We start from the raw sequence: 13,784 nt of genomic DNA, 5'->3' as shown, positions 1-13,784 counted from the left end.
TCTCAAAATTATATTGACATATATAAAAATTGCATAAGATCACAGATTTAAGTGAACAATTCTGCATATTTTTAATGTTTTTGAATATTATGCCGTTTTGCAATTATGGCAGAAACTTGAATGTTTGAATAAGTCATAAATCATTTAAGTGCCTTGTGAGATACCAGCCTACATAAGCAATGCGTGATGAGTTGTAGTTTGTAAATGATACAATGCAATTACATATTAAACTATTTTTGAGCATGATCTTCCTTGCTGTTATAGATAAACTGGGTATGACGCAGAACTTTTAATCTTCACATACGGCAATACGTTTAGATTTATAACCTTGTCCTATTAGACGACTCTGCTTTGTGCAACATTCTGTGCTAGCGGAAGATAAAAAATTAATCTATTTATGTAACCAACTAGAAGTGTTTCACAGCCACAGTTAATTATAAAAGATATGAAAATTGCGTAAATATTTGTAGGATACTAACTGTATTACATTGTTAGACGGTTGTTAGAATTATATTCATCTGCAAACTGTGACGCATATACGTCACGTTTCCCTTTTCATTCCTTTTCCCCTTTCTTTAATTTGTTGTTACGGTATATTCCTATTTTTATTGATTTATTTGTTATTTTTCTTTCCATTATATATATATATATATATATATATATATATATATATATATATTGCCATTAATAGTCTAGTTAATGTTTAGTTCGTCCAGTTTCAGCATTTTTCCCCGTTGTTCCCTCTAGCATACAATAGGTGGGGTATGTGTTACCCCAGGTTAGTTTGTAATATTTCCCATAGCTTGCGCCTAACTGTTCTCTTTGCTTTCTGTTTATTTAAAGTTGTACCACAGTCTACTATATACAGTCACGAAGCTCGAGTTTTGAGGGTGCTATAGAAACAATAGACTGTGACGGTACTATTTTGCATTGCCTGTAATGAGGCGATATTAGCGATCCTAGTGGTGAGCAACTATCTAATGTTTGCATATTTACTACGTATTGCGCTTCGCGACTGTACTATATACTAGACTGTGGTTGTACCTTACCTTGAGGGTTGGATGGTGATTGGCTGGGTTTTCCGTTTTCTTTTGTAACCCCTTCCGGGGAGTTGTGGACAGTGTTGCCAAGTCAGCGGTTTTGTAGCTAAATCTGGTGTTTTCAGGACTGTGGTCGGCTAAAGAATTTTTCCCTCAGCGGCTAGCTATTTATTTGGTTTATTTTTATGATTACGGCAGAGGGAGGTGATATTTTAAGTTTTTTCTGTAACTATATAAATTGTTTTTATATATACTTGCGGACAACAATGTTAGTCAATTATAAACCAGAGTTTAGTATGGTATTATCACACTTTTTCATTGTGCGAGTATAAAATATCTACGTTTTATGTTAATTTGATTTGGTGCAATCACGTCCATTTTCTGCCTCATTTATTGTTGTTGTAGAAATAAGGCAAGGTATATGGATTTACTATAAGGTAGAGCCACTCGGCAATTTCCGCTAGCAGACGAACTCGTGACGTCACTTCGGAAGCTCGTTAGCCACGGGATGCATTATGGCCTCCTAGCACCGAAGTATTTGTAACAAGTTATCACACAAAATTCTTTTAAACGACAATTTGTTTTTTGTTTAACTTTTATTTGTGAGGAAAAATGTACCACTCACAAAAGGAAACTATATTAAGCGTGTCTTATCCCTATGTGTTACAAGTAATTTCATCTTCTAAACTGGAGAAGAGTTTGTACGAAATAATATTTTTGTATCAGAAAATATAGTTACCCTTCATAAGAAATGTTCGTTATTAAATAGAACAATTACATAGTGAATGCTAATAATTTCCTAACATAATAACAATGACAGAAAACATAACACATTAATAAATATTATTAGAACATGCAGAAATAATAAAGACATGGGTAGGCCTAATTATTTCTGATAGTAGGCCTATGTATTTTAATTAATATAGGCACATAATTTTTCCATATATATTACTATATCATTAGTCCTATATTTTCAAATACTCGTTATAATACACATTAAGCTGATTATTAACATAACTCACTTAAAGCTATAAACTATATTAAATGTTACAAACATATTATGCTTGACATCTTTGGACCCAGATTGGCCCTAGATCCCTTTCAGCCTCATTTAAAATTACCATGACTCCACGGGGTGAAGTCGGTTGGAAAATAAAGCTAGCCACCTCATGCCATTCATTGACTATGAATATGTGAAGTTGTGAACACTTTATTATGTTTGAAAATAGGCTGCATATTTTCAAACACAATAATCATTAAGTAGATATTTATATCACATACCTTTTTCCTCCTCCCTGAAGATTGGAATGAATTCTTCTCTCTTGTCAGCGCCTATCAGAAGCTTGCCATTTACGTGCCTTCTTTCTTTGTAGTTCCGCTGCTCTTGCAGTCTTCGCTGCCGTATTCAGTGAACGAATGCGGATAAATGTCCTTGTTCTTGTATATATTTTAATTATTAATGGATGTACATGTGGAAACTTCTGTGCGAGAATGTTACACATGCCCTTAATGACGTTGCAGCAGTTTAATTTATCACCATGCACACCTACAAACACTACTTCAAACTGTTTCACTGTGCATAGCCATTCATCTGATGGTTTGAGCAGACCTCCTCGAGACAGTTTTTCAATCCAGCCCTGATGTACCGGCAATGCATCTGGTGTAACACTAATTAATTGGCCTGTAGGATCCCCTAATGATCTATCTACTTCACGACAGCGAAAAGCAATATAGCCAGCCAAATATCGTAGACCTTCGCTGGAAAATTCAGAAACATTTTGTATGACTCTTGCTTCAGGAAGGTTTTCAACAGTAATTTCTGAAATTTCAGAATCATTTTCTATCATTGCCAATGCCTCTGTCATGTCTGGTAGAAGTCCTGCAAAAAGGTTAGAAGTAAGATAATCATTTGTATCTGCTTCTAGTTCAACAGCTGAGGAATTGAACGAAATGTCTGAAATGTTGCGACTCATTATAAGCAGCCTCAAACGGTTTTTAAATTCTACTGGAAGGGGATGGTCGTAAGTGCGTCCCAATGCTCTTATTTGAGAGAAAAGATTTTCAAGGCAGTCTTGGTTCAGTCTAGCAGTTAAGATGTAGCTTAGCCCATACAATTTTCTGAGGTCAGAAAAACAACCTAATAAAGATCTAATGGACATTATAAAACCTTTCTGAAAAGGAAGCAGTGAAGTGTTCTTGCCAACTCTCATTTTTTCACACATGGTATGAAATGTCCTTAGAATATTCTCTTGGTCTTTAAAATGTATGCCAAAACCACTTGCAATGGGAATTTGTTCACTGTCCGGAATCCTAGAATTGAAAATATCAAAAACATCATTAACAAGTTTGAAATATTCTGATGCTTCATGTTCATTTGGCAAGAGGTAACTAATGGCTTTTGCAACGTGATTTGAAAATAATTCACATGCAGGACGGACACGCTGTCGGTCTCTACCTGATACCATTAGATGGTTATATTTCAGTTTCGGGCAGATTTTTATTTCACCTCCATCCATAGATAAAATATTCTCGATAATGGTTTTGTTAATTATCTTCCCACTGGGTAAAGTAAAACCATCGTCAATGAAGTGGTTTCTCAATAATTTTATCATGTGTGGCACATCTTGGAAAACCCAGATGCGCTTGGTGTCATCACTGGGGTTATCAAAACAACTTTTCTTGTGATCTACTTCCAAATCCTTCCAGACTCTCTTGTTTTTCCCACCCATGTCACTTACAACTCCCACAATAACAACACCCACCTTTTGCACTTCTAAAATGATTTCTTTTAGCAGTGATCCTGTCATTGTAACGTCAAAATCAAAAAATATTGGCTGCTTCCAATTACTGCATAGCGCTCGAACCATTACGACTTGTGCCTGGCTGTGGGGCCCATAAACTTTATCCTCATCTTGGTCATAGCACACTCTTGCATCCACATTCATTTCATCAAAACTCAGGATACATAAAAGTTCATTTTTTGTTAAATTCTTGCATTGAGTTTGCATCATAAATAAAACATCACTTAATATGCCAGGCCTGCACTTAAAGGAATTGGAAACCCAGCGCCTTAGAGTTGACAGTGATGGTAAGGGGATTCCTACACTTTGCCTTAAATATATGTAGCATTTCCTCGATATTGAGCGGAGTGTCAAGGCTCTGCTTATATCTTCTCTTGTCCATTTTGGCTTCTTTTTTGTCACCAACAAGTTCTTGATCTGGTTTTCTGTAAAAATTTTTCTCAAAACAATGGAAACTCTCTCTTTTACCTTTGCATTAATTCTGTTCTCAAGTTGCTGTATATGTTTACTTTTCCTGCTCAGAGCCAAGGTCAGTGTCTTATTTTTAAGTTTTAACTTATTCATTTCAGTCTGCATTTGTTTATTACCTTTCTCTAATTTGTGTAACCGTGCTTTCAAATGTCTTTCTGAGTCACTAGTGCTATCTGTAATTGTCATCAAACTTCTTCTTCTTGGGTGATAGTGTCTTCAATCTCTCAAGTCCTCGCTTTCTTGAATCTCGATTAATCTGCCTTGTCTGTCTGTCACTTACCGTAATTTGTGGTGACTCTGGCTGGTGTGAAGATGAAGCCTCTATATTCATCTTGTTTGGTCTTGAATCGATGTCCAGATGCAATGAAGGAACTGCAGAAATGTTAAGCATCTTTTTAGGTTTAATGTTCAAGAGCTCGGCTTTCAGGTCCCTCTCATAATCTTCTGGTAGAAAATGAACACTACACACGGTGGCATTTTTAATGTTGATTTTGTCTTTCCTTCTGCAAGCATGAATCCATTGCTTACAAACACTGTCATCCTTGGGAAAGGTGTGGTAAATCAAATCTGAACCTTTAGTCTTACGATTATAATTTTTACACGAAAACACTGCGCAACCGGGCATGGTAAATAATGCAATATGTTTTTAGGCACAAAATATTTACAATAAACTAATTAACTTAATACCACGTGGGCTAACTTAAATACATAACCTATATACTACGATTATAAAACACGTGAAAGCCCGAATTAACAACAGTAACTGCTATAAATATAATTCAGTTCATTATAACGCATTTTTATTTGGAAATATTCCACTATGAGTGCAGATTTGTCACATTTAGGGCACACGTAACCAGAATCACTGCTAGAAAACAACTTATAGCTTGCTTTTAATTCATACTGCCAATTGTTTAGCTTCCTCGGTGACGTCATGCGTCAACTGTCTAAAATTTACGTATCTGCGCATAGCCGTATGAGCACCCCCTGGAAATAAGGTATGAAGCATTCGTTAAACTCTTTATCTAATATATGCACTATTTTTTTTGTAAACGAATTCATGTATTTAATCATAAAGAATAGGTAATGAACTGAATTATTATATTCATTTATGATATATATGATATATTATTTAATTTATCATTCCGCACCAGTGGCGGCTCGTGATAAAATATTATGTGTTCACAATTTTGTGTTCCAAAATAGAAGAGAATTTGAAATCTTACGCTTTTAGCCTAATATGAAATGTCATGATTCCAATGTTTCACTGTCGAACAACCCGTATATAAATTCAAAACAACATATAATAATAATAATAATAATAATAATAATAATAATAATAATAATAATAATAATGAAACGTAGTCTTTTTATTTCCAATTTTTCCTGGAAAGCCAGTTTACCCAGTTCTTTACTCTTCAAAATTACACGAACAAAGTTCATTGTTTACGTTTGTTAAAAATTAATACATTTTACAATTTACAAAATCGTGTGTTCAGTAATATATTTTGATTCACAACACACTGATACACTATAGCTTATACCAGTACTGTAATCCCATTCGCATAGATTGATTACTATAAATACATGCCAGTAAATATTATTCTTAAATAATATACACCACCATACAGATATTTAAGTTCATACCACCATCACATTCAGCCAGCACGTCTTTGAAAGCCAAACTATGCTATATGCCGACACTGAAGTATAGTAATTCACAAATTACACTCGTAGCAGCACTGTACACAGATCCACATAAAGTAAACATTCCGACAGTGATATGCTGACACCTGCAGGCTAAAATACAGACTAATTAAATTTTCTCCTCGAGATAATTATAGCACGTAAACGATAGGCATCGATGCACCTGACATCTGTAGGATAGATTCACTGTTCACTTAATGCTTTGTGCTCTTGACGAGTCATAAGCAGCCAGCGAAAGACAATTTTCTCCCGCGCATGCGTGAAATTTCTGTAACCTTCTTGAAAAGAGCACGACTTGTACGTGAATGGATGTTGCCAAGTTTACATAAGAAGTTTATGCAAGATGCGGGAAGTTTAAAATACTCGATCCTGATATTATACATCCCCACTACACCAATACGGTATTAAATAATAAAACTAGTTGTGCATTAATGGGAACAAGGTGTTCACGTGCTCTTGTGCTCTTATTGACGCACCGCCACTGTTCCGCACTATAGTTTATGTAACACAGACATACTTAAAACTTAAACCAGACTCATTGTTGGCAGGCACGTCTCCAGATCAGTGTGAAATCAGATTTCGAACAGATTGCTCTGATTGTGAATGTGATTATTTCGAAGTGTACAGTATATTCTTGATCTATTTAATTAAATTTGAAAGAAATATGCTGCGTAAACATAAATATTAGAATTTTTTTATTTTAAATCTCATTATGGTTCATTCTATATTTCAGGTTGCGATTTTCAGTGATGCATGTGGTGATCATCCTTTCAAAGACATTTTCTTTCTTACACTACCATTATCAAATGCAGAGATCCAAAGCAGCGTTGCCAAGTCAGCAGTTTCGTAGCTAAATCTGGTGTTTTCAGAACTATGGTCAGCTACAGAATTTTACCGTCAGCGGCTAGCTATTTATTTGGCGTTCTTTTATGATTCCGGGAGAGGGAGACGATATTTTTTAAATTTTTTTTCTGTAAAGATGTTATAATTGTTTTTATATGTACTTGCGGACAACAATATTAGTTAATCATAAACCATAGATTAATACGGTATTATCTCAATTTTTCATTGTGCGAGTATAAAATATCAACGTTTTATGTTAACTCGATTTGGTACAACCACGTCCATTTCCCGCCTCATCCATTGTTGTTGTACAAATAAGGTATGTCACATTCGTTAAACTCTTAGTCTAATCATTAGACATCGGATTTTTAGGCACTAAAAATTGCAGTTTTAGGCGCCTAAAATAAGCTCAAAATTTGTAAAATTAGGCTCTATTTTAATGAAAATAGGCATTTTAGGCACATCAAGGTATCATACTTATTTCTTTCACTGAAATGTTTAGTTATACACTAAAATACGCACAAAAAAGTATGTTTAAACATTAAAAAAAGAATACTATATTATATTTATAAACAGAGCTGCACAAATTTAATATATTGAAACTAATGAAATAATGATTATTGATATCAAGATTACTCATTTTAAGTTATTGAAATTCAGTTCCATGCTCAGACTTTATTATAATTATCTGCACAGTACACCACCAGAATTTTTTCTAAATTCTCCACAGTTAACCTTTGCCTTTTGTCACTGAGAATCATTTTGAAAGCAGAAAAACTTCTTTCAACCGAAACTGATGTGAGAGGCGCAAATTTTAAATTAGGTACAATAGAAACATCAATACTTACTGGAACATTTACACTTTCCCCCGATATCACTCTTGATACTTTTTCCAACAATGAAAATCCTACATTCTTATTTAATACGTTGTCCCACTTATTTTTAACTTTTTTCCCAGTTTCGCCCAAAGCAGAATGTATGTTCACTTGAGCGTCCTTTACTATTGCTATTTGGCTACAAAGAGATTGTTTTTCACGTTCTAATTGTTCAATGCTTGCAGGTATGAAAGAAAAGTTTGATGGTATGTAGGCAATATCGTTTTTCACTCGTGAGTCATTCAGACAATCTTTCACTGCTTTCACACACGCTGCACTATCAGTTTCAGGTAATTTGTCAATAACTGTGACCACTTCTTTAAAATACTTAGAATAATACACCACTGACTGAATCCAGGTTCCCCATCGTGTAACAACCGGCTGAGGTGGGAGTGGGATATCTGGAAAGTTCTCTCTGAATATTGAAATCCTGGATGGGGCTTTACAAAAACATTTTTTTGTGTTAGAAATAAACGAATTGACAAGAGGAAATTCATTCCGGATTGTTTCAGAAACCCTGTGAAGGCCATGTGCTAGACAGGTTACATGCGTGAGGTTAAGATAAAATGTTTTAAGAAGTGGAGCTGCAGCAACCATGTATGAGGCAGCATCAGTACAAAACAACAGAACTTTAGAATCGTCTATATTACCTGAGTATAAAGACTGTAGGCCTTTATTTACAAAATAAGCAATGGCTTGGCTATTCACTTTCGAAAGTTCCTTAACACATACGAGGTGTGGAATCGAAGGTCCATCGGCACTAAGTTTTCCTACTACCATATTTGCTATATACCTATTCATAGGATCTGAGGTTTCATCCACAGAGACCCATATGTAAGAATAACCTATATCCTCCCGAATGGAAGCTAAAGTTTCATTGTACATTCTGTCTAAGTAATTTTTTCTTAGGGTCGACTCAGATGGGATATTTTGTTTGCAGTATTTTTGTAAAAACTGTCTTAAAACCGGATTTTCAATTGCTTTCCAGGGAATGTTAGCAGCAACAAACGCTCCGGTTAAATCAGCATAGAAATTGCTGCTGAGATTGGATGAAGTAGGCTGTGTTAGTAAAGTTTGTTGCAGTTGATTTTTCTGCTGAGCTTTAGCCTTATGAGCCGCTCCTTGCACATGCTGCTTTAGGTGGCACTTCTTTTCTTGCGAAATCTAAAAATGTAAAGTAAACTGAATTAAAATAAAATCCTAATTGTTGTATTGTCGTATTTCTATCACAAAGTTAGCGGGTTCGAACAATCAAAATTTTAATGACCTGCAAATACTTTAACTATCGGAATTTAAAAGGTTAAAGTGTAGTGGTCTTAAAAAGAATTATACCTCAGGGTAGCTCAGTCAATTTATAAATATTATAGGCCTACTCATTAAAATTAATAGAATTTATATATTTCAACTATTGTTACATACCTGTTTGCTACAAATCTTGCAGAATATTATTTTTCCATCATAAGTGAATTCTGAATATTCTGTTAGCCATTGCCGGATCAATGTAGATTTTACACTTATATTTTTCGGCATTATCGCGTTAAACTTCATAGGAAAACGTCCTACCGCTCAAAACTTCTCAACACAAATAAGGTGAGGGAAAGAGCAACTGTTAACGAGCATTCAAATGAACCGTTGTTATTGAGATTCAATTGGACAAAAATACAAAGTTCCACTTATTGTTGCATTTCCTGGTAGTGTTAACACTAGGAGGGCCATTCTTTTAAATATTTTGTAACGGTTTACCCTACTAATTCGCAGTTTTACGACTTTTCATAAATATTTCAAAAACACTCTTTCTTCAAAAATTGTGATTTTATGACACTCTGAAGGGCAGTACAGCTAATCGGTTTCAGACCGAAAACAGTCATTTTTATAGTATAGTATATCTCTGAATCGGTAGCAGCACATGTTGTGATTGTTGCCTGCTTCAAAACTAAGGTTGGTTCTTTGTCGGCATTTATGCCTCCAAACATGTTAAATCCGGTGAAATCTATTGCGAGTGTCGTGAGATTCAAAACATTTTGTTTCCTTTATCAATGGTTTCATGGCCGGTGTGAAGCAAACTTTCCACTTTTTAAATGGCTTAAATTTCGCAGTGAATGCATGTATAAATTATAAAAAGTAAGAGTAAAATGCGAAACTTTACAGTGAGTTAGGCATTTTTAGGCGAATATTAACAAATTAGGCTCTAATAACCGTTTTAGGGCATTTTAGGGCACTATAAAAGTCTTTGAATACCTTTCAATTTCCATGAAACACAAATATTAATAATTATTTTTACTTTTCTCCTAAAGAAACAAAATAGGCATTTGCCTAGAATCCGATGTCTGCTAATCATGTATGCATTATTTTGGTAAATGAATTGATATGTTTGATCATAAAGAGTAGATATTGAACGGAATTTTATTTTCATTTATGACAACTTATCTTATGATTCATTCATTCATTCATAGTGTTCTGCCCATGGGCAGGTGTTTCACTGCAAATTCAGCATTCTCCAGTCTTTCCTATTTTCTGCCTTCCTCTTTGTTTCCTCATATGATCGGTATAATATCTTAATGTCGTCTTATATTATATATTATTTAATTTATCATTCCACATTGTAGTTCATGTAACACAGACTTAAAACCGGACTCATTGTTGGCAGGCACTTCTCCAGATCAGTGTGAAATCAGATTTCGAACGGACTGGTGTGATTGTGAATGTGATTATTTCCGAAGTGTCCAGTATATTATTCTTGATCTACTTCATTCAGTTTTGAAGAAATATGCCACGTAAAACTCCATGCTTACAAACGTTTAGAGAGCTGTAGGAAAAAAAAAAACAATGTGTTGAAAGATTGGGTGGGAGAAGTTGCCGGTGATAGATGGAAAGCTCGATGTACACGGTGAAAGGTGATATTGAATGCAAAATATTCAGATTTAATTGTCCGTACGATTTTGCATAGAACGTAGAGCCAAGAAGTGATATACACTTTCCATAATTTAGTCTACATTTTTATAAAATTATCCAGTTCTTAAAACTGTATAGTTTGTATACCAAATTTGGAAGTGATGTGTTAAAAAAAAATCTGGAGTTTTTCTACTACAGTTTAGCGGGTTTTTTAAGCTTGTGCTGCGGTAAATGGAATTCTGAGTTGGCAACACTGGTTGTGGAGTGGCAGTCGGACCAGGGGAGTCTGAGGATGTCGTGAGAAGCAGTCTGACGATGAGAGTCGGGATGGGGACAGTCACGCCGAAGGAAGCGAGAGAGTTATACCTAGAGATGGGAGCGATATATCGGTTTTTACGAAATACCGATATTTTCGTTTCGATATATTGATATCGAAATTTTGATTCAATATATCGTATAATATATCGGTTTTTTTCTGTATTTGTTTTCGTGGAATTATTATGAACAATAAATCCACATTAGTTAACTCCGATAATTCCCTGAGAGATGGCGTTAATGAAAGTGAGCAGTTACATAATTGTGCAACCTTGAAATATCCAATCCAATCAATGCCTTTCTCTGATTGGCTGGGCTGGAATTCGAATTCAAACTGTTTAATATGCAGTACCAAATTCAAAATGCAACGTATGCGAACATGAGACAGACGGGAGGTTTATCGGGTTTATCTACTACTGTTTTAGCAGAGCGGGTAGAGATCTGGTTTTAGTATTAATGTTATCCAAGGCAGGAGCAACTGCCACTTTGAAAAGGAACCGTATGACTTAAAAACTTTGGTGAATGTAGAGTATCCAACGCCCACTGAACGAATATTTCACTTTTATCACTGCCAATGTTGCGCTGTAATCGTATATGCAAGGTAGGTTATAACAAAAACCTAAACTAACCAAACCTAACCTGTCAAAGAAGCAACAAGTTATACTAAATATGTGTAAAATTGGCCTATGTCTCTATAGTAGGCGGGACATAAGTAACATTGACCAAAACTTTTATTTCTGTGTTTTGAAATGGAAAGAGAAACAAGGATACAATATTGTTTGAGATTTGTTTACGGCTAGGATTTCTATGCACAACCCAGTACTGACATTGTTTACTTATATATTTTAGTACATAAAAATTCTACCCCTATCATAGAGTTGCCAGATCTCCGGGCGCCGTTTTATGAATCCATCTCCGGCCGACAAGGAACCTTTGCCCAGGGAAATTGCGTTTGAGATGTTAATAATTAGCAATGTTGTAGTAAAAATTCACTGTCTATAAAATAACTTTAAAATGAACTTTTGTCATTAATAAAGTGTCAGGCTTACAATGACGCAAGCATATAACTTTAAAAGTGAGCGTCTGTGGTAGTGTTGAAGTTTTAGCGCGCTTCGCCAATCAGACACTAGTCTCTCACGCTATGCCAACAATCACCAACAATGAAAGATGACGTAAATATAAAATTAAAACAGATAATTTTGATATGGTGATAATATATTTCAGAATTAAGACCTTTCTAAATTAACTTTTGTTGTTAATGAAGTTTTGTAGCAGTATTTTAACGAAATCTGAATGCGTGACAATGGAACAATTTCAAATTTAAAGCTCAATATTCATTTCCTTGTTCCTTCACAAGTCGGATCTTACAGCTTAGTGCAATGCAGTCTGTTATGCGAAGTGCTGGATTTTGTGAGAGTGAATTTGCTCAACAGGACTATTTTCAGATTTTTCGTCATATTCAGTGTTGCCAATTCAGCGGTTTTCCCTCTAAATCTAGCTTTTTTGGATAACCGTCTCGCGGGTAAAATTATATTATCCTGCTTAGCGGGAATACTAGCGGTTTTTAATCTCTGAAGTTTCTGCGAAATTTAAACTTGTGCGGTATACCACTAATTTCATTTTTATTATTATTATTATTATTATTATTATTATTATTATTATTATTATTATTAATTATTATTATTATTATTATTATTATTATTATTATTATTATTATTATTATTGTGAACGTTACTTATATACGTGACACTATATGATATTGCTAAAATACCTTAGATTTATAGTATGGAGTACTGGAAATTAGATGTGATTACTGGTAGAGCTAGGGCTATATGTCCACCCAACTCGTCCCAAATACATACCTTACTTATATAATAAAATGGATGTGCTTGAATGAAGAACACGGTCATATTTCGTGAATGTGACGTATTTGAGGGAGAAAATGGAGGGGGTTTCAGTGTCTCCAAATAGTAAAAATACTACACACCTAATCTAACCTAACCTAACCTCTCACATAATACTACACATCTAACCAAACCTAACCTAACCAGTTACATAATACACACCTAATCAACTTAACCTAACCTGTCACATAATAGGCCTACCACATACCTGTAGTAACATTCCTCAAGTTTAGTATAATTTCTTTTGCATATATTGCCATCCCTGCTAGAGTCCGTGTCGGGTGTCACCTAGTGGAAGTGGACCGTGATGTCGGGGAGAAACTTTCATCATTACATTTAGTTCGTTCAGTGTGTGTTTTGTAAAATAACGAATGTGTTGATATAGTGGTAAACTTATGTGCAATAAGAACTGAAATGTGTTGTGACTGTGACTGAAGTGTTCAAAATTGCTTTATAGCGTCACATTGGCAATGATAAAAGTGTGCAATATTGGTTACATTGGCGGGTGAATGTTCTACCTTGACCTTATTTGACCAGATTATTATTGTTACTATTATTAATCGTATTATTATTATTATTATTATTATTATTATTATTATTATTATTATTATTATTATTATTATTATTATGGTATTATTATAAAATAGATAATAAATACGGATTAAAATCTAGAGATTTTTGTTAGAAAATCGCGGGTTTTCGAAAGCCATCTAGCGGGATTATTTGAACAAGTGTTGGCAACACTGGTCATGTTCCAGTTCGATGATTGTCCCTTCAATTAGCTGTTGAACGCCTTGTTAAAATGTGGCGCGCTTTGAAAATGTAAGCCTTTATTTGGCAAAAAGTGATTGGAAATTTTTATGTTCCCAAGAAGATGAAGAAAATGAGCATTTATTGTCAGTAGCAGAACGTTTTCTGTATTTTGTTACTTCTATA

The sequence above is a fragment of the Periplaneta americana genome, chromosome 11 (genome assembly GCF_040183065.1).
Source record: "Periplaneta americana isolate PAMFEO1 chromosome 11, P.americana_PAMFEO1_priV1, whole genome shotgun sequence".
NCBI classification, from domain to species: domain Eukaryota; kingdom Metazoa; phylum Arthropoda; class Insecta; order Blattodea; family Blattidae; genus Periplaneta; species Periplaneta americana.
This window is presented reverse-complemented; position numbering follows the sequence as displayed.